Source organism: Panthera pardus, unplaced genomic scaffold (genome assembly GCF_024362965.1).
Source record: "Panthera pardus isolate Hobbes unplaced genomic scaffold, ASM2436296v1 HiC_scaffold_6, whole genome shotgun sequence".
Taxonomy (NCBI): domain Eukaryota; kingdom Metazoa; phylum Chordata; class Mammalia; order Carnivora; family Felidae; genus Panthera; species Panthera pardus.
Window position 1 is genome coordinate 1,422,098 of NW_026526991.1, and position 24,583 is coordinate 1,446,680.

Below are 24,583 nucleotides of genomic sequence, written 5' to 3' on the forward strand. Positions count from 1 at the left end.
CGGGGGATCCCACCGCTGCTGACGCTGGTAGCAAGACCCGTCGGGGGCCACTCGGGCTGCCGGAACGTCCTAGGGAAACGCACCTGATCGGGCTCTTTACACGGCTGGCTCCTTCCTGTCATTCAGACCTCAGCTCAAATGCTGCCTCCTGACAGAGGCCTGCCCTGGTCCCACGCCAGCCACATCCTGCCACATCTCCCTGTTTAATCCGCTTCACAGAAACTCTTGACGTTCTGGCTTGTTTACCTGTGTTGTCTCTCTCACCCACGAAGATGTCCACGCTGTGAGAGGGGGAGCTTTGTCTACCTTATTCCGTTGGGTCCGAGCCCCAAGGTCAGTGCCAGCCACATAGGAGCCCCTCACATGTATGTTAAATGAGTTTGGGATGACCTGCGTGACCTTGGACAAGTTGCTTGCTCATGCTGAGCCTCTGTTTCCTCGTCTGTAATATGAGGATCCAACCGACTTCTTCATAAGATCGCCTGACATGCTGAGTCGCCAAAGCTATGAGAAGTGAGAATGGCCCTTCCCGGCAAATGTGGAAATGGACTGCGCTGTGTTACAAGAGCGTTAGCCGAGATTGCTGCCCCTTTCCCCCCCACTCCCCGCCCCCCACGATAAAGTCGTATAATGAGGGCTCTACCTGGGGCTTCCCAGGTAGCAGGGGGGCCTCCAGCCTCCCCTAGGAACCCAGACGTTGGGGACTGGGTGTGTGACTCTTGCCTCTTCTCAGCCAAAGCCCAGAGGGAGGCCATCAGCTGGGCTCCTGAACATTTCTTCCAACAAGGGCATCTTTCATGGTTTTGCCTTCTGGGCCCCCTATTTTGAAACCAAACAAGAACACAGATCACTGCCAAACCAGACAGGCTCGGCATGAGCACGCGCTTTGTTCCCACGCAGAGGTGATGTCAGCCCAGAGCAAAGACAGGCACTTGACATTTCCATGAGCCTGGGCGGCCTCCTCCAGGACAGACACAGTGTCTGGCAGCCGGCTTTGAAGAATAGTGACACGAGTTCACAGACTCCATTCCTGCCTTTGAGACCCTCAGGGAGGTCAGAGGACAGACACCAGGCCGTGTGGGTCAGTTGTGCAGTCTGGCACCTTGCCTTTGTTCCTCCCAGGTCACATAGTGGGCCAGGACACGGACAGGGTGGGCCTCAGAGCCCCAGACTGTTTCCACACCTTCCGTGATCAAGCTCCCATGCTTGTCACCTCAGCAAAGCCATCCTGTGGTCCAGACAGGGCTGAGCTCAAGAACCTTCCATAGCTCCCGCCTTCTGCCTCCCGGCACCTGCCGGGAGTGTGTGGAGCGTAGGCTTCGTTCCTTCCTCTCTCTCCCCCAGCCCTGAGACCCCCCTCGGCCCCCTCCACCCTAGACTCTCCCTCAGTCACCTCACGGGCAGTGTCTAAGAAGTGTCAGATGAACGTGGAAGCATAGATGAATTGCCTAGGGAAGAGCTTCTGGAATTTTTCTACAGGAAACACCGTTACCTTATAGAAAACTGCTCCCACCCCAGTACCCCCCAAGCTTGGGGGTTTCTAACAAATTAGATGTCTCGATTTATTTTGAATAGGTGAATTCTGCAGCCAAATTCATAATATCAAAAAATTTTTTTTACTACAAAAGCAACTTTTTTTTTTCTTTTCAAAAATAGCATTTAAAATTATTTATTGGAGCGCCTGGGTGGCTCCGTCGGTTGAGCATCCGACTTCAGCTCAGGTCATGAGCTCGCTGTTTGTGAGTTCGAGCTCTGCATCGGGCTCTGTGCTGACAGCTCGGGGCCCGGAGCCTGCTTCGGATTCTGTCTCCGTCTCTCTCTGCTCCTCCCCCGCTCGTGCTCTGTCTCTCTCAACAATACATAAATACACATTTAAAAAAAAAATTGGAAAGGGATCTTCTTGATCTCCCATTTAAAAAAGTAATACTAATAAAAATAAATAAAAAGACAAGAAGCAGCAGCCGTTAGCATGTGACTCAGCAATCCCAGGAAATGAAAACAATACAACCACGCAGAAAGGATACACAAACGTCCGCTGCAGCGTTGCTCGAGTAGCTACGGCAGAAACAACCCAGTCATCCGTCAGCAGCTGAAGGCACCCACGTGGTGGCATACCCACACGACAGGGTGGTAGTCAACCATAAAAAGGACTGAGGTTCTGACCCCTGCTCCGACATGGATGAGCCCGGAAGACAGTGAGGGAAGGCGATCCTAAAAGGTCACCTACTGTATTATTCCTTTTATTTTTTATTTTTTATTTTTTTTAATTTTTTTTAATGTTTATTCATTTTTGACAGAGAGAGAGACAGAGCATGAGCAGGGGAGGGGCAGAGAGAGAGGGAGACACAGAATCGAAAGCAGGCTCCAGGCTCTGAGCTGCCAGCACAGAGCCCGACGCGGGGCTCGAACTCACAGACCGCGAGATCATGACCTGAGCCAAAGTCGGACGCTCAACCGACTGAGCCACCCAGGTGCCCCCGTATTATTCCTTTTAAATGAGGTGTCTAGAGTAGGCAAATCCAGAGACAGGAAGCAGGTTAGTGGTTGTCAGGGGCTGAGGGAGGGGAGAATGGTGAGTGATGATTTAACGGGCGTGTTTTTCTAGGGGATGAGAAAGTCGAAATCTGGACAGAGGTGGGGGTGGTCCAACACCGTGACTGTGCTAAGTGCCACTTGCAACCGTATACTTTAAAATGGCTTGGGGCGCCTGGATGGCTCAGGCAGTTAAGCAACTGACTTCGGCTCAGGTCATGATCTCACGGTTCGTGGGTTCGAGCCCCACGTCGGGCTCTGTGCTGACAGCTCACAGCCTGGAGCTTGCTTCAGATTCTGGGTCTCCCTCTCTCTCTGCTCCTTCCCCGCTCACACTCTGTCTCTCTCTCTCTCCCAAAAATAAACATTAAAAAATAAATAAAATAAAATAAAATAAAATGGTTAATTGTATATTATGTGAACTTCACCTCAATTAAAAATAAATAAGAGGACCAGCCAAGTCTTCTGAGCTCTAGGCGGCTCCTCTAGGCTGGGAAAGCACCTGGATTAATCTGGTAGGTTAAGCATCCAGCAGGAAGACAATGCAAGTCAGACATGCCATGTTGGATTCTCCAGGGGCTCACATTTTAAAAAGTAAAACGAGGGGCGCCTGGGTGGCTCAGTCGGTTGAGCGGCTGACTTCGGCTCAGGTCACGATCTCACGGTTCGTGAGTTCGAGCCCTGCGTCGGGCTCTGGGCTGACGGCTCAGAGCCTGGAGCCTGCTTCCGATCCTGTGTCTCCCTCTCTCTCTGCCCCTCCCCCATTCATGCTCTGTCTCTCTCTGTCTCAAAAATAAATAAACATTAAAAAAATTTTTTTAAAAATAAAAAATAAAAAGTGAAACAAAACAAATGTTGTTTTAATGCTATAGTTTCTTGAACCCAGGACAGCCCAAACATTATCATTTTGACGTGTATTCAACATAAATGTTACTAATAAGATCTCTCCTCCGTATTAAGTCTTTGAAATACAGGTGTATTTTGTGGCGCCTGGGTGACTCAGTCGGTTAAGCGTCCGACTCCCGATCTTGGCTCAGGTCATGATCTCGGTTCGTGAGTTTGAGCCCCACATTGGACTCCACACTGTCAGTGCGGAGTCTGCTTGGATTCTCTCTCTCCTCCCCTGCTCACATGCGCTTTTTCTCTCACAAAATAAATTTAAAAAAAGAAAGAAAAAGAGAAAGAAGAAAGAAATACAGGTGTATTTCACCACACAGAACATCTAAATGCAGTCAGCCACGTTCCAGGAAGAAAGAAAGAAAAGAAAAAGAAAGAAAGAAAGAAAGAGAAAGGAAAGAAAGAAGAAAGAAATACAGGTGTATTTCAGCACACAGAACATCTAAATGCAGTCAGCCACGTTCCAGAAAGAAAGAAAGAAAGAAAGAAAGAAAAGAAAGAAAAAGAAAGAAAGAAAAGGAAAGAAAAGAAAAGAAAAGAAAGAAGAAAGAAATACAGGTGTATTTCAGCACACAGAACATCTAAGTGCAGTCAGCCACGTTCCAGAACTCCATAGCCACTCGTGGCTCAAGCTCAGCCCCACTGGATGGTGCAGCTGTTGGGTGTGTCACTGGAGTCTCAGGACATAATCTTGCAAAGTATGAGCGGTTCAAATTTAGTGGGTGTTGAATCTATGAATTAAAAAATAAATCGGCTCTAATCTTATTTAGGATGCATCTGAACAATCGCCTTAGAAATAAGCCCCAAGTTAAACATACAATTACAGCAATTCCGTACCTGGGTACACACCCAACACAAGCGAGAACGAGAACTGGAACAGATACTCGTGCACGAAGCAGCGTTATTCACAATAGCAAAAAGGTGAAAACAGCCTCTGAGGCCCGTGGATGAATGAATGAATGGAAAAGCAAAATGTGGTGTGTACGTACAATAGGGTACTATTCAGCCTTAAAAAGGAAGGAAATTCTGGGGCGCCTGACTGTCTCAGTCAGGGGAGCGTGCGACTCTTGATCTTGGAGTCAGAGTCGTGGGTTTGAGCCCCATGTTGGGGGTAGAGTTTACTTGGGGGATAAAAAAAAAAAAAAGCAAGGAAATTCTGACTCCTGCTACAACGCGCACGAACCTTGAGGACATTATAGCAAGTGATATAAGCCCATCACCAAAGGACAAATGCGGTAGGGTTCACTCATAGGCAGCACCTGGAGCGGGAGTAGCCAAGTTCATAGCGACGGAAAGTCGGATGAGGGCTCTCTCTCTGCCCCTCCCCCACCCATGCTGTCTTTCTCGGTCTCAAAAATAAATAAAAACATTAAAAAACAAAAAGAAACACTGTAATAAAAGTGATGGAGGACCACTCCAGGATCCACGAGAAATACTTTCTTTAAAAGAGCATTCATGCATTGCCTGGGTTTGAAGTCAGGCTGTGATTTGCTTTCTAGGTTTGTGTCCCTTGAGCCACGGTCATCTCTGCACCCCCATGGCGCCAGCACCCAGGGCCAGTCTCAGAACAGTTTCCTGAGTGAGTGAGTAGTGCAGGCGTAGAGGAAGAAGGAATTCGTGGGCAGGAGGAGGTGAGGAGCAGGAGAATCAGGGAAGGCTTCCAGGAGGAGGGGGTCGAGGGTATGGAGTTTGAAGAGTGGAAGATGGGGTGCGGACGGGCGTACCTCAGGGCTAAGCACCAAACCCTCGCCCAGAGGATGTTGAGGGGGATGAGACAAGGCGCCAGCTCTGCCCAGCGGTGATGTCACGCCTGGGACCCAGCCTGACCCCAGCTGCCGGGGGTGGTCTGTCAAGGGGCCAGCCTTCCCCATCAAACACCCCACTGAGCAGTCTGCCCCGTCACCCTCCTCCTCCCCGACACCCACCCACCCACCCGGGGCCACCCACCCACCGGGGGCCGTATCAGTTCCTCCTCCAGCCCCACCTCCCCTGGCCGGGCCACCATCACCTCTCCCGGCATCACCACACCTCTGACTGGCCTCAGGCTGCCCTCCCCCACAGCCACTTATTCACTTAGTAAATAGCATTGCGTGCCTGATTAGGATCCCACAGATGAGGAACAAAGCTTTGGCCCTGCCCAGTGGGGAGAAAGACAATAAACAAGGAAATGGTGAGTGTATCATATGATGGCAAGCAGCAAGGGCCAGGAGGAAAACAAAAGAAATCGCCAGGAGGGGTCCTTATGACACCTCTGGGCCCTCAGGTAAGTCCAGGATCCAGGCCCTCTGGGGAAGGCTGCCTGGCTGGTCAGGCCTGCTGTGAGCTTCGTACCCTGGCCACCTCGCAGCCCCAGTGAAAGGAAAGCCATGTTCAGTGTGGCCTCAGGAAAAGGGAGCGCCAGGTCGGGCAGCTTGCCCAAGGCCCGGCAGCTTGCCCAAGGCCACAAAGCTTGGGGATGTGCTCCTGAGGCACGTGCCCAGGCCTCTGTCCCTACTTGGCCATCACACAACAAGGTGTGGCTGTGAGATCTCAGGCAGGACATGGTCCAGTTCTGAGCTTCCGCTTCTCTTCCTGTAGGACGGGCTCAAAGTGATGGGAGAGAACACTGCAGAGATCGGCGAGGCCCAGAATCCCTCTGGGCGGCTGGAACGGGGCAGCCCAGGGCGGGAGAAGTCAATGTCATCCTGGCCCCATTTAGAAGCAGCCCTTATGCTGGTTCCAGAGCGGGAGACCCAGAATCTCATAGTTGTTTACAAACACAAAGGTAAGAGGCCTGGCCTGTGCCCTGCTCTGGCCAGGAGACCAGGTGACAGACCCCTTTGGGGTCTGCTATGTTGACGAAGTTTTGGGGTGATGGCGGGGTGGTCCGGAGCCGCCGGCCAAGAAAGAATTCTTGAAGACGCCTTTGGTGCACAAAGGTCATTTTATTAAAGCACGAGGACAGGACCCGTGGGCTGGAAGAGCAGCCCTGGGGTCGTGATGGGAACTCATTACACACCCTCGGGTTGGGAGGGGCTCAGAGATAGAGTGTCTCTAAGGTATTTTGGAAGCAAGGTTTCCAGGACCTTGAGGGGTTAGCTGTTAACTTTTTTTTTTTTTTTTAATTTTTTTTTAACATTTATTTATTTTTGAGACAGAGAGAGACAGAGCATGAGCAGGGGAGGGGCACAGAGAGAGGGAGACACAGAATCTGAAACAGGCTCCAGGCTCTGAGCGGTCAGCACAGAGCCTGATGCGGGGCTAGAACTCACAGACCGCGAGATCATGACCTGAGCCGAAGTCGGACGCTTAACCGACCGAGCCACCCAGGCGCCCCTGTTAACTTTTTAATAAAACCTCAGTCGTGAGAGCCTTCAGATGCATATCAGGGGCCATAGGCTTGGAGTAGGATTGCCAGCATAGGTCCTGGGGCAGTTGACTTAAAGGAAGTAGATTTACAGGATCCTGGAGGTTGGGACAATGTTAAGTCAAGGTTCTCTTTTGCCCCCTAGCAAAGTGTCATCACGGAGGCAGCTGAGCCCCTAGAGGGTGGTCACTCTGCCGGTTTCAAGGATTTGGCAATGGGCTGGAGGCAGTAAGGGAATTTCATTTTATTTGCCTCAGTTTCCCACATCACCATGGCAAGCACTTTAACCCCTTTCCTTTGTTCTTGAGTGTCCGAGGAATTTCACACACATCCCACCTGGGGGGGGGGGGGTGCTGTCAGCTGCACTTTGCGCTCAGCTTGCCCCATGGTCCCTCATCATATCCCCCCTGAACAGTTGTGACCCTTAAATCTTTAAGGTGGCTGAAGGTGGAGGGCCTCAGAGACGTCCCTACCTATAAGTCAATATTGGTCAGTCGGGGAACATACCGAGGAGTGACAAAAACATAGAGGCAGCTGAATCCAACATGGGCAACGTGTATGCACCTCCTTGAGTAGAAAGGATCATCTGTCGGCTTGAAGTCATTGCAGAGATGGGGTCTTGGGACCAGGCAGAGAGACACGGGAGAAAACAGCAAAACAGAATTAGAATAACTAGAAAGATTAGCCCAAAGGAAAGTCCTTCGGTAGCTGACAAAAGTCCTCCAATATAGATGTTTAACCAATCATTCAAGGAGAAAGAGGGATTGTTTAATGCGCCAATTTGAGTATTTATGTCAATTAGAAACCCAGAAATATTTTTGCGGTAGTCTGGAATGTATATACAGCGTTTGGGGGGGGGGTTGTTTGTTTTGTTTTTAAATTTTTTAAGTTTATTTATTCATTTTGAGAGGGACAGGGACAGCATGAGTAGGGGAGGGGCAGAGAGAGAGAGAGAGAATCCCAAGCGGGTTCTGCACCGTCAGCACAGAGCTGGATGTAGTACTGGAACTCACGAAACCCTGAGGTCATGGTCATGACCTGAGCCGAAACCGAGAGTCGGATACTTAACTGACTGAGCCACCCCGGCGCCCCAGCATTTTGTTTTTAGGAGAATATAAGTTCCGCCTCGTGCAGCAGCTAAAATGTATAATGCCATTCTATTTTGTAGAACTGTTTCCCTCATTCGAGTTACTTCTCGTATTTGATAACATAATGCTATTTTGAGAGTCGTTTGAGGCCTTAACCATATGACAAGTGGTGTTTAGCCATCCTATAGAGTCTGTTTTGTTCAGCAATCAGGTAATGAATAAGAGGTACTTTTACAGAAACAAGAAACATATGGGTTAATGGTTACAGCAAACTACAAACCCCGTGTCTCCCAGGGCTGCCAGTGAGATTTTTAGATGTCAGGCTTGAAGCATCCTCGGATGAGAGTGGGAACAGGCAGCAGGAATCAGATTGGTCTTTCTGGCCTGTAACTCAAAGGTCTGCTGTGACCCTGTGGGATGGCCCATCGTAGGAAGGAATTATCAGTAGAAATTGGGAAAGGAGAATGAAAAAGAAAGGTACAATCATCCTAAGAGAAGTTTGAGGGCTTGCACAGATTCCCGGGAAAAAGAAGGCACGTAAGGTTGCTAACTGATTTCCTGGAAAGGGGCTGCAGGTTTTATTTTAGATACAAGAGCCCACGAAGAATGCCCCTCTCACTTTACTGCCTAATTCGGCCCAGTAGGGGCCCTTTTATTTTGGAGTTAAGTCCCCTGTTGTCTTAGACTTTCCATCTTTTGAATAAACCAGATCTCCTGGGTTTATATGGGGTGGGTTTCTAGTAACTGTCAGATCAGGTTTAGGGAGGGTACGGTTTGCATGGTTAGAGATTTATGAATTAACCAGGCCTCAAGTGAGTAATAAAGACGATAGTCTTTATCTATTGAAAGGTCTACAGTGAGAAAAGTCTTTGGATACAAGTATTGGGGGAATCCGTCCCATTTTCCGGTTGTTTAAATAATCATATGCCCATGGGGTCATATTATTATCCCCACAGAACAATAAGCACAGAAGATGGTCTATACGTGACCTATTGTGACAATTTTTCTGAAGTTTACCTCAAGCTGTCTAGTTTAGGCAAACAACAAACATTTCAAGATGATCAGAACTAGAATTTAACATCCATAACGGTGCGTTGGTGAAACGTAGTTTTTCTCTCTAAAAACCCCCCTTCCCAGAGATAGCCGAGTCGACACCCATGCATTTGTAGAACAAGTCCAGTCTTAACAAACCTGGCCTAAGTATTTACATAAATTCAGCAAGAATAACGATTGCTCATGAGGATCTTTTAAAGTTTGCTTTGCTGGAACCCTTTATAAGGAATCTCCAGACTGAACTTTTGTAGCCTCTCCAGGCCAGAAGCCAAGCCAAGCACTTGCCATCAGACAAGGCCTGCAGTACCCGTGGAATTGGACGAATTCCTCTTCACGAGGTCTCCAAGATACCCTGAGGTTCCTGCACCTGCCAGGAAGTGACCTTCTTTGCTCACCTGGGGAGGGTGCTGGGAACTCCGTAAGCAAGGTACCCGGCCAACATTTCCAAGGGACTTTATGGCTCTGTGTTTCATGAAGCCAACCTTAGTTCCTTAAAGCTGTCTGGTCATATCTGAGTCTATGCATGTTAATCTCAAATAGGACATTCCAGTCAAAGCCTTGGTAAAATAACCAGTATTTACAACGGTGACCTGTGACAAGATGAACAGATTATTATTGAACTTATGCAAACAATTGTAATTGCCGTGAAGGAAAGGATATTCACTGGAGAGCTTTTGCATTTCAGAGGGTTTGGGGAGAGAGAAACGATAAATGCTTCAGTTTACAACTGAGTATTTGATGACATTTCTGTATATCACAGATATCGTAAGAGAAAGTTTCCTTAATCTGGAAGAGGAAACAGAGAACCAGCCATATTTCCAACAAGAGTCACAAGACTATAATCTTCCTCAGTTCATTCAGTCCCATGTTCCGAATTCTTGTTTGGTGTGAATGCAGCTTTTTAGTTCTGGAAATTCTTACCCATTTTGGTATTAATCTTAAAGATGTCAAATACCTGTATTTGTCCCAAAAGTTCTTTTTATAAATCTCCTTGAAGGAGAAACACGTTTTGTGAGAGAATAAGAACAATTATAAATGACCAAATCTCAGAAACGGACATTGTTAAAGATCTGATGAGAGTTCATTATGATGCAATTGACAAAAGAAATTCAATTATTTGTGACACATAACACTTCAAGTAATCAGAATATGAAGTGATGACCTTATACCGAAACATTAAAACTTTAGGAATTGCATATATATTTGGGCAGTTACAACATTTACTTGTGCAATACAACCTAAGGTTTACCATTGTATGACAGTGGCTTCCAAGTAACTTGGCATCCCAAATAAAAGAGCCTAATTGGTCAAAAGACTTAATTTACCGTTTAAATCCTGGGAAGTTTGTTAAAACTTAAAAAACCCATAAAGCACGTCCAAAATAGGATTAAGGATCATTACAAATCTTAAAACTTTGTTTATTCAACCAAAGTGGATCCTGAAGGCGAATGGATAGCATTATATCGTTGTTCGCAAAACCTAGCTCCTTTAACATTGAGAAGTTTTAACTAAGTAATCAAAGACCTGATAAAGAAGAAACCTAAAGCTTTGGTATCTCCGGCCGACCAAAGAGGAAAAAAAAGCCTTTATTTACATTTTCTTATCAAGAGCAGATCAACAGTCCAAGAAAACTTTGTCTTCTGAACAGAGAGAAAAGCAGAATTTCAACCTTATACCAGTGTACTTTTAAAATTCCATTCATCTCAACCTTAGTCTATCCTGAGCACAATTCCTTTCCAAAGATTTCCCTTCACGAACCTTCTACAACTTTCCTTTGCCTTCAAACTTTGTCCCAAAGCCATTTCTCTCCCACAACCAGTCTCGTTTAGGACAGAATTACTTTCTTTTACCCTCAACAAAAAATGTATTTCCATTCCTTATATCTTTCTTACATATCTCCCACTTTCCTACATACAGGGTTGCTTTCCTTATTTCCATCAGTCTTAAGTACGCTTAGCAGAATTTTAACTCTTAGGAAACCTTAGTCTGCAATTGAGGACTCAGTAACCAATTGAGAGGTGTTTACGCCAGAATTTTTTAGATGGTAAATTCATGAGCCAATTAAGCACAAAGCATGTTTTCCAATAGACCCAAATAGCCTTAGTTTCTCTGCAATAAGCACAAACCTACGTTCAGTAATCAAAGCTTTAGCACTCCATCCTATCTGGAAAAGACCTAGATGTCCAATGAATTTAATCTGACTTGTCATGCAACCAAAACTTTAAAGTTTCAAGGTTACCAAAGCCTTTGAAAGCTATCTTAACAATTACCCATGAAAACTTTGAGACAGACAAAATTAACTATCATTTTAAGTCATCTTTTTGCTAACAAATTGCAACAGAGATAGCATGAGCTTATCTGACCTTTAGTCAACCTTGGTAGAATGAAAGTTTCATAGTTAATGCTGATAACCTTAAAGACCAGTTCCAACTGAAATTAGTTTAAATTTTTTTTTTAATGTTTATTTATTTTTGAGACAGAGACAGAGTGTGAATAGGGGAGGGGCAGAGAGAGAGGGAGACACAGAATCCGAAACAGGCTCCAGGCTGAGCTGTCAGCACAGAGCCCGACGCAGGGCTCGAACTCATGGACCGCGAGATCGTGACCTAAGCCAAAGTCGGACGCTTAACCGACTGAGCCACCCAGGTGCCCCAAACTGAAGTTAGTTTAAACACTGAATATGTTTCCCCTGCGTCCACTTAAAAGTCAATCAATTTATCCCCATTGTCAGTTTTCACCTGGGACACCAGTGGGGGTATCTGAAGTGGGTGGTCCAAGGGGGTGCTCTTTGCTCCTTGACCTCAAGGGTGGGAGGGGGAGCCAATGGTGCCTGAGGCATTGAGGATGGTATAGATCGGAACCAGTTATGTAGACCACACCCAAGTTGGTGCAGAAACTGGAGGGGGACAGGAGGGCAGAAAAGGCAAGGTGCCAGCAGAAGCAGAGAAGGAAAACCCCGATTCAAAACCTGAGCTCCGACAGAGGAGCAGACGCCATGTTTATTCCACCAAAGTGGAAATATGGAGACCACATCAGGCCAGAAAAGACCAGGAATTTCCCCAAAACAAATGGAGCTTCAGCAGCTGCTTGGGAATACTCCTTAAAGTCCCCATCCCAAGGTGGACTAACCACAGTTGGCTCCAATTATAGCCGGTAACCCGGGAACTGAATGAGGGAGAAGCCCTCACATCTATTAGGCAGAGGAACAGAGAGAGAGAGTCAGCGTCCCCTTTGTCAGGGATGGTTGGTGTTTCCTCCAGTGACCTGGGTTCTATTAAGAGGAGGCCTGTTTAGACAATTACCATCCAATATATCAGGAGGGAGTTTACTGGCCTGGTTACTGACCAAACACGTTCTGCAAGAGGCCATTGGAGCCAGGTAGCCATGAAGGCCTGGCCCTAGGGTACCTCCATACATTTTCCGTTTACTAAGGCCACTCAGGGTTGCAGGAAATCAATCCTTTCTACATATCGCAAGCCAGATTGTTTCCAGTGGGTTAAAAAGGCATCTCTCGGGGACTGAAGAGAAGCTCCCATGCTCCTAGAGAGAAAAGGAGAGAGAGAGAGAGAGAAAGTCCATTACCCCCAAGAATCCCCTCCGACGTGGGTGGTGTCCTATGAACAGGATATGTCAGAGGCTCCTGGTGTCAAAGCGACCCAGGTGTCCCTCGAAAGAAATTGCTATGACCACCAACCAGCCGACTAAGGGCTCCTGAATGAGGGATGTTAGTGTCCCCCGACTTCCCCATTGCATTCTGGACTACAGATGGGTGCCTGGCGTATGGACCAAAATACCTTGAAAGCCGTGCCCTAAAAGGCTGTGCCTTGAAGAACATTCCCTGATGGTCATGCCCTGATTACCTAGTCTTCGAAGAGCATGCCGCAGAGGCCATGCCTTAGTTTCTTGAATAACCTGTCATTTTTAACCCATGGAAAACACTAGAAAAGTTTTACAAGGGGGAATTACCCAATTTTAAGTAGTAGTGAGCAGAGGACATTGACAGAAAACGGTAAAGACAGAAATCCATCATAATCTAAGTGACATTCCAACACATATGGATATGTGGGATATGTGTGATATTCCTCGGACTCTCCCGGCTACCCAAGAATAAAGGAAAAGGGTTTAAGTGCTTGCCATGGTGTTATGGGAAACTCAGGCAAATGAAAAATTAAATTCCCTTGCTGCCTCCAGCCCATTGCCAAGTCCTTGAAACCAGCAGAGAGTGACCTCCTTCTAGGAGCTCAGCTGCCTCCATGATGACGCTTTAATTTTTTTTTTTTATAACGTTTATTTATTTTTGAGACAGAGACAGAGCATGAACAGGGGAGGGGCAGAGAGAGAGGGAGACACAGAATCTGAAACAGGCTCCAGGCTCTGAGCCGTCAGCACAGAGCTGGACGCGGGGCTCGAACTCACATACCGCGAGATCGTGACCTGAGCCGAAGTCGGACGCTTAACCGGCCAAGCCACCCAGGCGCCCCCATGATGACGCTTTATAGACAACTTCCCTAGGAAATGATCCCCGGTTGGGTCTTAATTCAATCGGATGCTGGTTTCCACCAGCTCTCAGTGGAGGTCTCCCTGCCAGAAGCGGCTAGACCAGAGATGAGGGGATCACGTTAGATCAGTGAGGAGGAAACCTCACGCGGGAGTCTTAAGATTGGCAGACGTCCTGGTGGCTTAGGTGGCTGTCCCGTGCCCAAGACAGACCACTTTGAAGACGGACAGGAATAAAGAGAGGGCATCAGGTTTCTGGGTCTTATTACCATCCCGGCCAGGGTACTAACTTGCAGCCAAAAGGCAGGATTTCTCCTCCCAGAAGAGTTGCCACGGGCTAGAGGATTGCAGCCTGAGCAATCGACATGAAAGTGACCCAATAGGACCACCCGCCTCAAAAGGCCCCTGAAATGAGAGGAAAGGAAGAAAAGAGAAGGTATACTCACCAAATGTGCACCGAAGCTCAGAGTCCAGATGAAAAGACTCTAGTCCCACAAACTGGGCGGCATATGATGAAGGTTTGGAGTGATGGTGGGGTGGTCCGGAGCCGCTGGCCAAGAAAGAATTCTTGAAGACGCCTTTGGTGCACAAAGGTCATTTTATTAAAGCACGAGGACAGGACCCGTGGGCTGGAAGAGCGGCCCTGGGGTCGTGATGGGAACTCATTACACACCCTCGGGTTGGGAGGGACTCAGGGATAGAGTGTCTCTAAGGTATTTTGGAAGCAAGGTTTCCAGGACCTTGAGGGGTTAGCTGTTAACTTTTTAATAAAACCTCAGTCGTGAGAGCCTTCAGATGCATATCAGGGGCCATAGGCTTGGAGTAGGATTGCCAGCATAGGTCCTGGGGCAGTTGACTTAAAGGAAGTAGATTTACAGGATCCTGGAGGTTGGGACAATGTTAAGTCAAGGTTCTCTTTTGCCCCCTAGCAAAGTGTCATCACGGAGGCAGCTGAGCCCCTAGAGGGAGGTCACTGCCAGTTTAAGGGCTTGGCAATGGGCTGTGGGAAAGTAAGGGAATTTCATTTTTCACTTGCCTCAGTTTCCCACATCACCAGGGCAAGCAGTTTAACCCCTTTCTTTTGTTCTTGGGTAGCCGGGAGTGTCCGAGGAATATCACACAGATCCCACCCTGGGGGGGGGGGGTGGGGGGGGTGTCACTGGTGTTAGCTCTACTTTGCCCTCAGCTTTCCTCACACTCCTCATCAATGTGACCTTCCGGCTGGAGGCGGAGGTGACAGACGAGGCTGGCTTCGTGGCTCGTGGCTCGCAGACACTCCCTGCTCTGAGTTGGGTGCCAGAGGAAACGGCAGGAAAGCAGGAGACCTGAAGTTCAGGGCTGGCTCCATATTTGCCAGCTCTGGGTGTTCCAAACCTCTCTGTGCCTCAGTTTCCACACTACAGTAGAGGTGGTCCCTCCGAAGGGGGTAGGAAGAGCAGATCACGGTGGATAAACCGTCCTCTACTGGGCACGAGTATTTTCCAGTTGGTGATAGTCTTGGAGGCCGAGGAGCCGTGGCCACTGGAAACAGGGGGTGGGTGGTGGGGGTCACCTCACATGCCTCGTTAAGCTCCAGAGGAGACATTTGCTGTGAGTTGCTGAGAATGTGGTCCGGAAGCAGCTTTGGGGGGCGGGGTGCAGCTGGACGGGATTCTGGGCTCAGCTCCATCCCCCTCACTGTGTGGCATGAACCCGTCACTCCCGTCTCTGGGTCTCTGCTTCCTCTTTGGGGTCTGGTTGCAAAGATAGCTTGGGGACCGGGCCCCCCCGGGGGCTAGCCTGAGGACCCAGTTGTTTTGAACCACCCACCGCCCTGGGGTGAGTGACATAATCTACTTAGGCAGCCCTGGCACCCACCCAGGCTCCTTCCTGTGCAGAGATGACCAACAAGATAAAGGCACGGCCAGCATTTGGGGACAAGGCTTCCAGGAGACGTCAAGCAGTGAGCAATGCGTGTGTCCAGGCCAACAGGAAGGAGGGAGGGGTGGGGGAGACGGAGGGCAAAGCCGAGGCCAGGTTGATGGGGACCCCCCACTGTGGACAGGCATCTGTGGACAGCAGTCTTAATGGCACCAGGGTGGTCTTCAGGGGGTCTGGGTAACCCCCGTCTCCATCTGCCCCAAGAGACTTGCTTGCTATGAGGGCAGCTTAAGATGCATTTCTTCCTGGGGCGCCTGGCTGGCTTAGTCAGGAGAGCATGTGGCTCTTGATCACGGGGTCATGAGTTCGAGCCCCATGCTGGGCATAGAGCTTACTTCAAAACCAAACAAAACATCCCTTCCTTAAGATCACCCCACCCTGCACAAGCCCTTCCTGTGTAGAAATTTGGCCCCACGGTCCCTTGGGAGTAGCTGCGCACTGCCCCCCCCCCCCACTTTCTGGCAGTTTCTCCAACAGGAGAGCCAAAAATGGGCCATGGGGGAAGGGGGAGGTGCCCCGTGAGAAGGGGAGAGCTGGGGGCTGGATGCCACTCTGCTCTGGGCTGGTGGGCTCCCACAGCCCCTGGGTTCTATGGACTTCCTGAGCCTGTCCACACCTGACCCAGTGAGCCCAGTGGGGGACAGGTGGGCAGCGGGGGTCTGGTGGCACTGGCAGAGGTATGACAGTGGATGGCCTGTGTGACCCCTGCAGTTGGCCTCTTAGCCTTGGCTGGTGGCCACTCGCTCATCGGTGGCTGTCCCAGAGCAGGAAAGGACCGAGGTGGAGGGGGGGTGGGGAGGAGGACATATGTGCAGCCACCAGGTCCAGGGTGAGTCACAAGCTCCGTGATCGTGGGGAAGTCACTTTGTCTCTGGGCCTCAACTTTCTCTTCTGTCATTTGGGGCCACAAGCATCTGCCTCACCAAACGGCTGGAAGTTCAGCAGTGATATCGTTCACGTGTAGACACAGTGCTCGTGAAGTTCTTGCAGCAAGAGCCCTTGAAAGAATCCTGGTGTCTCCATTCCCTCGAAATTTGGGCCAGTTGGGGAGGGGTCTGCTTGATTCGGTCCTGGAGCGCTTTTCAACTCAAAAAACCCAAACTCCGGGAGTCTGATGACTTCCCTGAGATGGGGGAGAAAAATGACCCACTTTGCCGTCCCCCCCCCCCCCCGCCCCCGCTCCATCCACCTCAGCAGGTGGCGTAGAAAGCAGTCGGACCAGCCACGGTTCCAGTCAGGAAGAGGCCATCATTCTGTGGGGCAGGGCTGCTGGCCCAGGGAGCCAGAGAGGCCGGGCCTCCATACCGGGCTCTCGCTTCTCAAGCACAACCTCCGGGCCGGTCGGCGCTCCCTTCGCCACATGTACTCGCTCTGCGCCCTCACCCCAAGCCAGGCGGTGCCTGTCGGTATCGCTGTTTGGGGGGTAACCAAGCCCCAGAGAGGTGATGTGACTTGCCCAGATCGGCAGTGGAAGTGAGACTTGAACTTGGTCTTGTAAGGGTTAAATTGTAGTGTAGGGCTAACCTATAGGCTTGAGAAATAACAGCTTTGTTTTAACACTGTAGATTAAGAGATAACAGCCTTGTCCTATCAATCAAGGGAACAAAAGTTCAAGGAAAATCAACTGGATTAGTGTTTGATTGGATTGGGGCAAGGGCAAGTCAGAACTGTTCACCCCCATCTGGGAACTATTTCTCTGTTCTGTTCCCAGGTGATGATAAGACGATGTGGTCAGCTCTGAAAACTCGGCTGTTCGAGACAGCGCTCTGGTCAAGAGTGTCGGTCCCGATCGGTTGGCCTTGCCTCTCATGGCAATAAACTTTGTTGTGACTGTCACACTGCCCGCAGCATTGTTTCAGGAGTCGGGTGGATGCAACAGTCTGTCATGTTGCTGTGATCCTAAGACTTGAGAAACAAGACTTCATGACTGGAAGTGTATCAGTTATCTAATGCCGTGTAACAAACACACCCCAGGCATCGTGGCCCCGAGGAACCAGCAGTATGGGTTTGCTCGTGATTCTGCAGTCTGGGCGGGGCTCGGCAGGGACCCCTCATCCCTACTGCGTGCGTCGTCATATGGGGTGCCCGACCAGCCTCCCTCACGTGTCTGGGGCTGCAGTGGGGGTGGCTCAGCGACCAGGGACGGGCTGGGCCTCTCTCCTCCCTTCATGGTTTCTAGGACCCCTCCCTCCATGCAAGCCTTTCTCTAGGTCACCCTATTTCCTTACACGGCCTCTGGCTTCAAAGTTGGAGAAAATGGATGCTGTAAAGCCTCTTAAGGCCTAGGCCTGAAACCTCTCAGTCACTTCCAAGTATCCTAGTGATCAGAGTCGCGCACAGGCCACCCAGACCCTGGGGAGGCGAGATTGTGGACTGTGCGGCCGAGCCACAGAGACGGGAGGAGTTGTTGGCAGTCGTTCGGGCAGCCATTTTTCCACCCAAGGATCCTGCCCTCAGAGCGGGCCACTGCCTGCCTGCCGACAGACTCCTGTGTCACAAGAGCGGGAGAGTGTTGATGGTGACCCATGGGAATGTGGAGGAGGGAGGGCCCAGGACGTTCCGCAGTGGGACAGGAAGGCCTCTCTCCTCAGACTTCTGGGTCTTTCCCTCCCTGGGCCCAACTGCCCTGCTCCCAGCCCCCAAGGGGTAAGGAGGCTGAGCCCTGGTGAGGAATGAGGCCCGGCCTGCTCATCCTGTTGGTGACAATCCTCTAAGGACCCTGCCTCTGCTTTGCAGGGAACAAATGCTGTGGCCCTTGCCCTCCACCTGCCCTGCCCTGCCCTGCCCTGCCCTGGTCCTCCCACCCCAGCCTCACAAGTTCTGAAAAAATGTTGGTGGGGAGGAGACCATGCAAATCCTTCCCCACCCTCCGCCCTCCGAAGACCTCAGGAACTTCCCAGTGGCCACCCAGCCCAGGCTCTGGAGTTCAACCCTTGTCCTGCCACTCTTCAGCTGTGTGATCTTGGAAAGGTTTACTTACCTCTCTGTGCCTCAGTTTCCTCATCTGAAAAAAAGGAGAAAAGAGAAGGGCAACTGTGAACACTCTGTGCAGGCGCGTTCTAAGCACTTTGCAGCTAGCAGCTCCTATAATCCTGCCAACAACAAGGGCCAGGGTGTGTGTGTGTGTGCGTGCGTGCGCGCGTGTGTGCATGTGTCTGTTGTTCATTTCACTTTTACAGCTAAGGACATGAAGGCACAGAAAGGTCAAGTAACTTGCCTGAGGTCACACAGTTCATCATCACTCCAGAGCCCATGCTCTATCCAACCCCCCGGCGCCTGCTCCCCACCTCCTAATTCCTTTTTTTTTTTTTTTTAATCATTACGGTAAAATATGCCTACCAGAAACTTGACCGTGTACGGTGCGACTTTCACCGCCATCCCTCTCCAGGACCGTTCGTCTTCCCCAACTGGAACCACGCCCATTCAACAATCATCTCCCATCTCCCGGCAATCACCACTCTTTGTGTCTCTATGAACTTGACTCTGCCAGAGACCTCGTGTAAGTGGGATGAATCATACCGCATTTGGTCCTTTCGTGACTGGCTTATTTCACTCTGTATAACGTCTTCAAGGTTCACCCATGTAGGAGCACATGTCAGTATTTCCTTTCTTTTTAAGGCTGAATGGTATTCCGAAGTATGTACGGACCGTTCATCCATCAGTGGACCCTTGGGCTGCTTCTGCCTTTTGGGTATTGTGGATACTGACGCTATGAACACGGGGGCATAAATATTTGTTCCAAAACCCTGCTTTCAGGGGCACCTGGGTGGCCCCGTCGGTTAAGTGACGGACTCTTGGTTTCGGCTCAGGTCGTGATGTCACAGTTCGTGGGATCGAAGCCCCGCATCGGGCTCAGCGCTGGCCGCAAGGAGCCTGCTTGGGATTCTCTCTCTCTCTCTCTCTCTCTCTCTCTCTCTCTCTCCCCCTCTCTCTCTCTGCCCTTCCCGGGCTCATGTGCGCTGTCTCTCAAAATAAATGAATAAACCTTAAAAAAAAAAAAAAAGACCCAGCTTTCAATTTGGGGGTGTATTGTACCCAGAAGTGGGATTGCTGAACCATGTGGAAATTCCACGTTTAAAGTTTTGAGGAGCTGCCTTACTGTTTTCCACACTGGCTGCAATATTTTGCCTTCCCACCGGCAGTGCACAAGGGTTCTTGACTCTGGTGTGACCGCAAGCCCTGGGTGAATGCTGGCAGCCCGGGTGGGCGCCTGGAGGGCCCGGTAAAGAGCTGGCAGAGGTGGTCCAGTGGCTCCCGAGGGGCGTGCCGGGAATCCTGGCGGGCACCCAGACAGCTTGGCCTGCGGTGTTCCCTCCCATGGACACTGAGCCTTGGACTCAGTCCCTGGGCTCTGACCTTCCCCAACCCCACTCTGCCAGGACAGGCCACCCTGGGGCAGAAGGGATGAGGGGGCCAGGGTGGGGCACACGTCTGCACCTGCAGGCTTACGGCCATAGATAGCATGGTTAGACCCTTGGGCAGGAGGCTCCCTGCTCGGCCAGGCCTCACCTTGACCTGCTGCATGGCCTCCCCTATCCTCCACCTTCCCCAGCCTCAGTTACTTCCTCCTCTCCCCAGGTGACATGCCTTGTGGGGGACAAATTCTAGATACTGGCTTTGTGACCTGGGAGGTGCCAGTCTCCTTTGAGGAATTCCCAGGGCCGAGCCCCTCATTGTGCCAGTGACTCTTAATGAGTCAAGGGGTGTGGACTCTTCTAGAACTCTGGCTCCTGACTCCTTCCCCAGCTTTCTCCATAGCTCGCCCATGCCACCAGCTTCCCCGCCAGAAGGCGTAGGGCCAGTAGGCCGCAGAAAGTCTGGATTCATTGAAGTTCCTGGTCCCGGGCTGAGGGTGGGTGCTTTGCTCTCCAGAGAAGGTACCAGAAGTAGGATGTCTCTTCTGCATAAGCTCCAGCCCTGGCAGGGTCTCTTTAGGTTGTGGGGGCCCCAACCTCTGCAGCTCCGGTCCTGGCTGGGGGCAGGGCCCAGACCTTCTGACGAGCATCAGTGCAGAGCCTAGGCACGTGGTCTGGGCCTCAGGACCTTGGGCCCCGTGCACTGCCATGGATCGAAGGCCATGGTGATGGGGTCTTATCTTAGCAGCTAGATTCTTTTGGCCCTGGGCAGGCCCCAGCCTCTCTCCGATCCCTGTTTCCTCACTGGTGCAATGGAGCAGGCTGGAACTCAATGGCCTTCCCAACTAGAAGATTCCAGAAGGAGAGAATTCACTGAGGGAAGATTCTGAGCATGGACCACCCAGGAGCAGTAGCAGTGGTGGCCCTCGCTGTGGCCTAAGCACTGGACATGCCTAAACTAACCTATTCTCGACAACAGCCCTCCTCAGTAGATATGGTTCTTATTCCCATGTTACAAAAGAGGAAACTGAGGCACAGAGAGACGAAAATGGCCTAAAGCTGCAACCGTAGCCGAACTCGAGCCCTGCCTTCTTCCTCCTTGTTCTAATCCGCAGTCCTACACCACAATGTGGCTGAGGTCTCTTTAAACCCGAATTTTGTGGGCACCTACACCCAAGTCTTCCACCTCGCAGAAAGGGCACAGAAGTGGCCAGAAACCCTACCACAAAAGCAGGTTGTGTAAACCGGAGGACGGGCCGGTCAGGGGACGTGAGAGGCCCTCTGTGTGTCTGTGCCAGTCAGACCCTGTCTGGGGGAGGGCGGGGGCAGAAGCGAGAGTGGCTGGCCCGGAAAGGTCTGGAAACCCTGTCACAGGAGGCGTCGCTAAAGAACCTGAGGGCAGAAGTGACTCTCGACCAGCGACTCTCGGCTGAATTTTTGAAGGACTGGCTTTGCTCCGACCGGCCCCAGGCGGTGGCATCTGGGATTCCTCAGAGCCAAAGCTGTCCCACAATAAAGAGCTGCGGTGACGGAGAGTGAGTGTCTCGTGTCACTCCGCGGGGCCAGGGCGCCGGAGGAGGTGCCCTTGGGGCCCCGCCAGGTCACAGGTGTGAGGCTCAATCCGCCATATCTGGGCAGTTCTAGCGGCCTCAGAAGTTGAGGGCACCTACATTTCGTGGGTGAACTTCTCTCCTCTTCCAGCCCCACCCATCAGCCTGGCTCCAGCCAGACGGCCTGGACCCTGACCAAGGGGCTATTACCATTCGTGGTCGTCAAAAGGACAAGACCTACCGGCCTCATGGATCACCTCTGGGCCTGGGGCTTTCAGGCTCTGACAAGTGACTTCAGACCGGCTGTTCCCAGGGTCACTCACCATCTGGGCCTGGGAGATGTGGCCGCGGGGCCGCGGGCAGGGACTCGGCCCGGCGGCCGTGAGGACGGGACCCCACCGATGGGGCCCAGGAGCCAGAGCTGCCGTCGGACAGACAGGCCGTGAGTCAGCGTCGCTGTGCTGGGGCCTCACCTCTGTGGGGGCCCCACCTCGTGGGACCCAGCCCCCCGAGGCTCACGCCAGCGGGCCACCCTCCCGGGTTGGCCGTGCGCTTCAGTGGGTGTCGCCTGCTCGGCTCCCACCTGCTGACTCAATCCATCCCTCAGCACCCGTGGTGTCCTTGGAGCTTGTGGGGGTCCTTAGGCTGAATCGCTCGCTCCAACCCCCGCCCCCCCCCACCGCACACTTTCCAGCTACGACTAGTCCCTTCCCCATCCGTGCGCAGCCTGGATGCCCTTTCCCCTCTTTTGCTGGGTTTCTAAATCTGCCCCAACCTTCGAGGTCTGGCCGATGCCTCCTCTACTCTCCCAGTCCCCCAGGTGGACCATGTGGCCGCCTCTCTGCCGAATTTCTGTCTCATCCACTGGCCTGGGTTCTCCTGGGGGCAGGGGTGGGTCTGAGTCCCCTCTGCCTCTGCTGCAGCCTGGAGCCCAGAGCCCGGCATACAGTAGGCTCTCAATCAATGAGTGGATATAACCTCCCCACACCATATGCTCGCCTTCCGCTCTCTCTGTGGGGTTGGCCACCGCGAGGGAGAAGACCCGGCGCCTGGTGGCCAAAGCCGTGGCTCTGGAGTCCGGGTCTCGGCTCTGCCTCTCGGCCATCGAGTGGGCTCTGTCAGTTTCCTCACATGGGGAGCCAGCACGTGAGGCCCGCAGGGGCTTCTGGAGTTAGGGGAGGGGGGGACGGGGTGGGGAGGCAGAGGGCTTGGAGACAGAGCAGGTTCCTGAGTTTCTAGGAGTGGTTGCCAGGGCCCAGCTAAGTGTGCGGCTCATGGTACCAAAGGTGATGGGCGTCTTGGGTTACACCCGTTTGCAACCACACAGCGGCCCTGGCCCGGATAAAAGGGCTGTTTCGGTCTCAAGGCCTCCCCTGCTGGAAGGCTGGTGCTTCTTTCTCTGGGTTCCCACCAGCCCTCACGTCTCTGATGCTTCTTTCCTATGCAATAGTATTTACTGAGCACCTACTACGTACCGGGGTGGGCTGTGCCAGGTGCTGGGCCAACAGCAGCGGGGGCAGGACAGAGGAAGCCCTGCCCTGGTAGGGGTTATGTTCAGTGGGGGAGGCCAGCAAAAGAAGAAGCGTAGGAATTTACCTAGTATGCTAGATGGAGAAAAGTGCTATGGGGATGGAAGGGGGTCAGGCGAAGGGACGGGGGAGCTGCACCTAACTGGGGTGCTTGGGGAGCGCCCGCATTTGGGTGGAGACTGGAAAAGGAGGAGCCCCATGGGTCCCTGGGGGAAAAGAGGTCCAGACGGAGGCAACAGGCAGCACAGTAGGTTGATGAGCTCGGGGAGTGTGGAGGGAGGGGGCCAGGGAGGCTCCAGCCTAGACCAGGTGGGGGCTCGTGACCCCCGAAAAGCACCCTGGCCTCACTTTGGGAGAGATGGGAGCCACAGCATGATTTGCGCAGCAGAGGGAGGTGGTCTGCTTTGCGGAGTCATGCTGACCGTTCCGCGGGGAGAGGAACAGGCATGGGGAAGCTATGGCAAGGACGCAGGCCAGGGCCCTGGAGGACCGAGGCCAATTCCGGAGCCCACAGGAGCCCCTTCGGAGGGAGGAGCACCAAGGAATTGTGGGGGAGAGCCCGGGAGTCCCTCACCCAGGTCCTGAACCCTTTGAGAATCCAGTAACCGTAGACCCTCTCCCAGAAAAACGGGCGTGTGTGAACACACACACATTCCCACAAGCAAGCACACAATCACATCCACGCATGCGTATACTGACACTGATGTTTTATGTGTGCACGTGCACTCCCACGTGCTCACAAACACACACGCCACACGCCTGGGAATTTTCGGAGATTCCTGGCCCCCTGTCTAGTCCATCCCCTCTACTTAACTGAGGCTTGCAGAGAGAAGGAGACTTATCCAAGGTCCCGGAGGCAGAGAGGGCTTGACCCGCAGGACCTGGCCCAGACAAGCCTGGAGCATCAGGAGACCCCGGCCTTACAGCCCTCCGTCTCCCAGCACTGAGCTAGGCGCCAGAGCAAACCCCATCTCATCCTTGGGCCAAAGGGGCCAGGCAGGGAGGCTGGGATCCTGAGCACTTCCTGTCTGGTATCCTGGCCTCCCTGCAGGGCTTTCCGTAAGCACTTTGGCAAGGGAGGAGAGGAGGTTAGCCCTGGAGTCTGAGATGGGTGGAATGTATACTTAGAGATGGGCTGGGAAGGTCCCTGCGGGCAAAGTCCGGGAGCAGCAAAGACCTTGAGGTGGGAACTCTCCAAATGAGGCTTGAGCGAGCCCTGTGGGAACCAGAAGTCGGAGTGGCCTCTGAGGGGAGGACACGCCTGGGTTGGGTCCTGAAGGATGAGTAGATTTGCCAGAAAGGCTTTCTGGGCAGGAAGACTGATACACGCTAAGGTGCAGGGCTGAGAAAGGTCAGAGAAACTTACAAGCATTTGGGAGAGCTGCCTGAGGGTGCTTTTGGGAAGGGCTCATTTATGGGGGGCGGGGGATGGGTAGGGGTAGGTGAGGGCGGGACAGGAGGGCTCTGCACTTTGGACAGCAGGTGATAGAGAGGGGAGGGAACCGAGCATGCATTGAATACCTCTGCTGATGACCCGCATGTAATTGGGCGGCCACCCTCCAGCCCATTCTGCAGATGAAGAAGCCAAAGGCTTTGAGCCAGCTCACTCTGCCAGCCAGGAGCCTTGGCGAGGGCCGGTGCTTGGCCCTTGGCAGGGGTCAGGGACTCCTCACCTCGGGCACCCGGGGCCAGGAGTGAGATGACCCGGGGAGGGAAGAATGTGGCTCCCGTGGGCCAGGCAGCAGCTGCCGAAAGGGATAACAGACCTAGCGATTGTTCACAGAGCCAAATCGGCCCCAGGTGAAGGGACTGCGGA

At 52.0% G+C, this 24,583-nt stretch overlaps 1 protein-coding gene across 1 annotated transcript in view; it reads left to right on the top strand.

Annotated features, from left to right (window-relative positions):
- Window positions 1–5,573: 5,573 nt before the first annotated feature.
- Window positions 5,574–24,583, top strand: part of MGAT3 (beta-1,4-mannosyl-glycoprotein 4-beta-N-acetylglucosaminyltransferase) — a 56,461-nt gene continuing 37,451 nt past the window's right edge. Inside the window, exons 1-2 of the mRNA XM_019446933.2 lie at window positions 5,574–5,692; window positions 6,007–6,193. The gene's annotated coding sequence lies outside the window, so the exon portion shown is untranslated. The remainder of the gene's footprint in view (window positions 5,693–6,006; window positions 6,194–24,583) is intronic.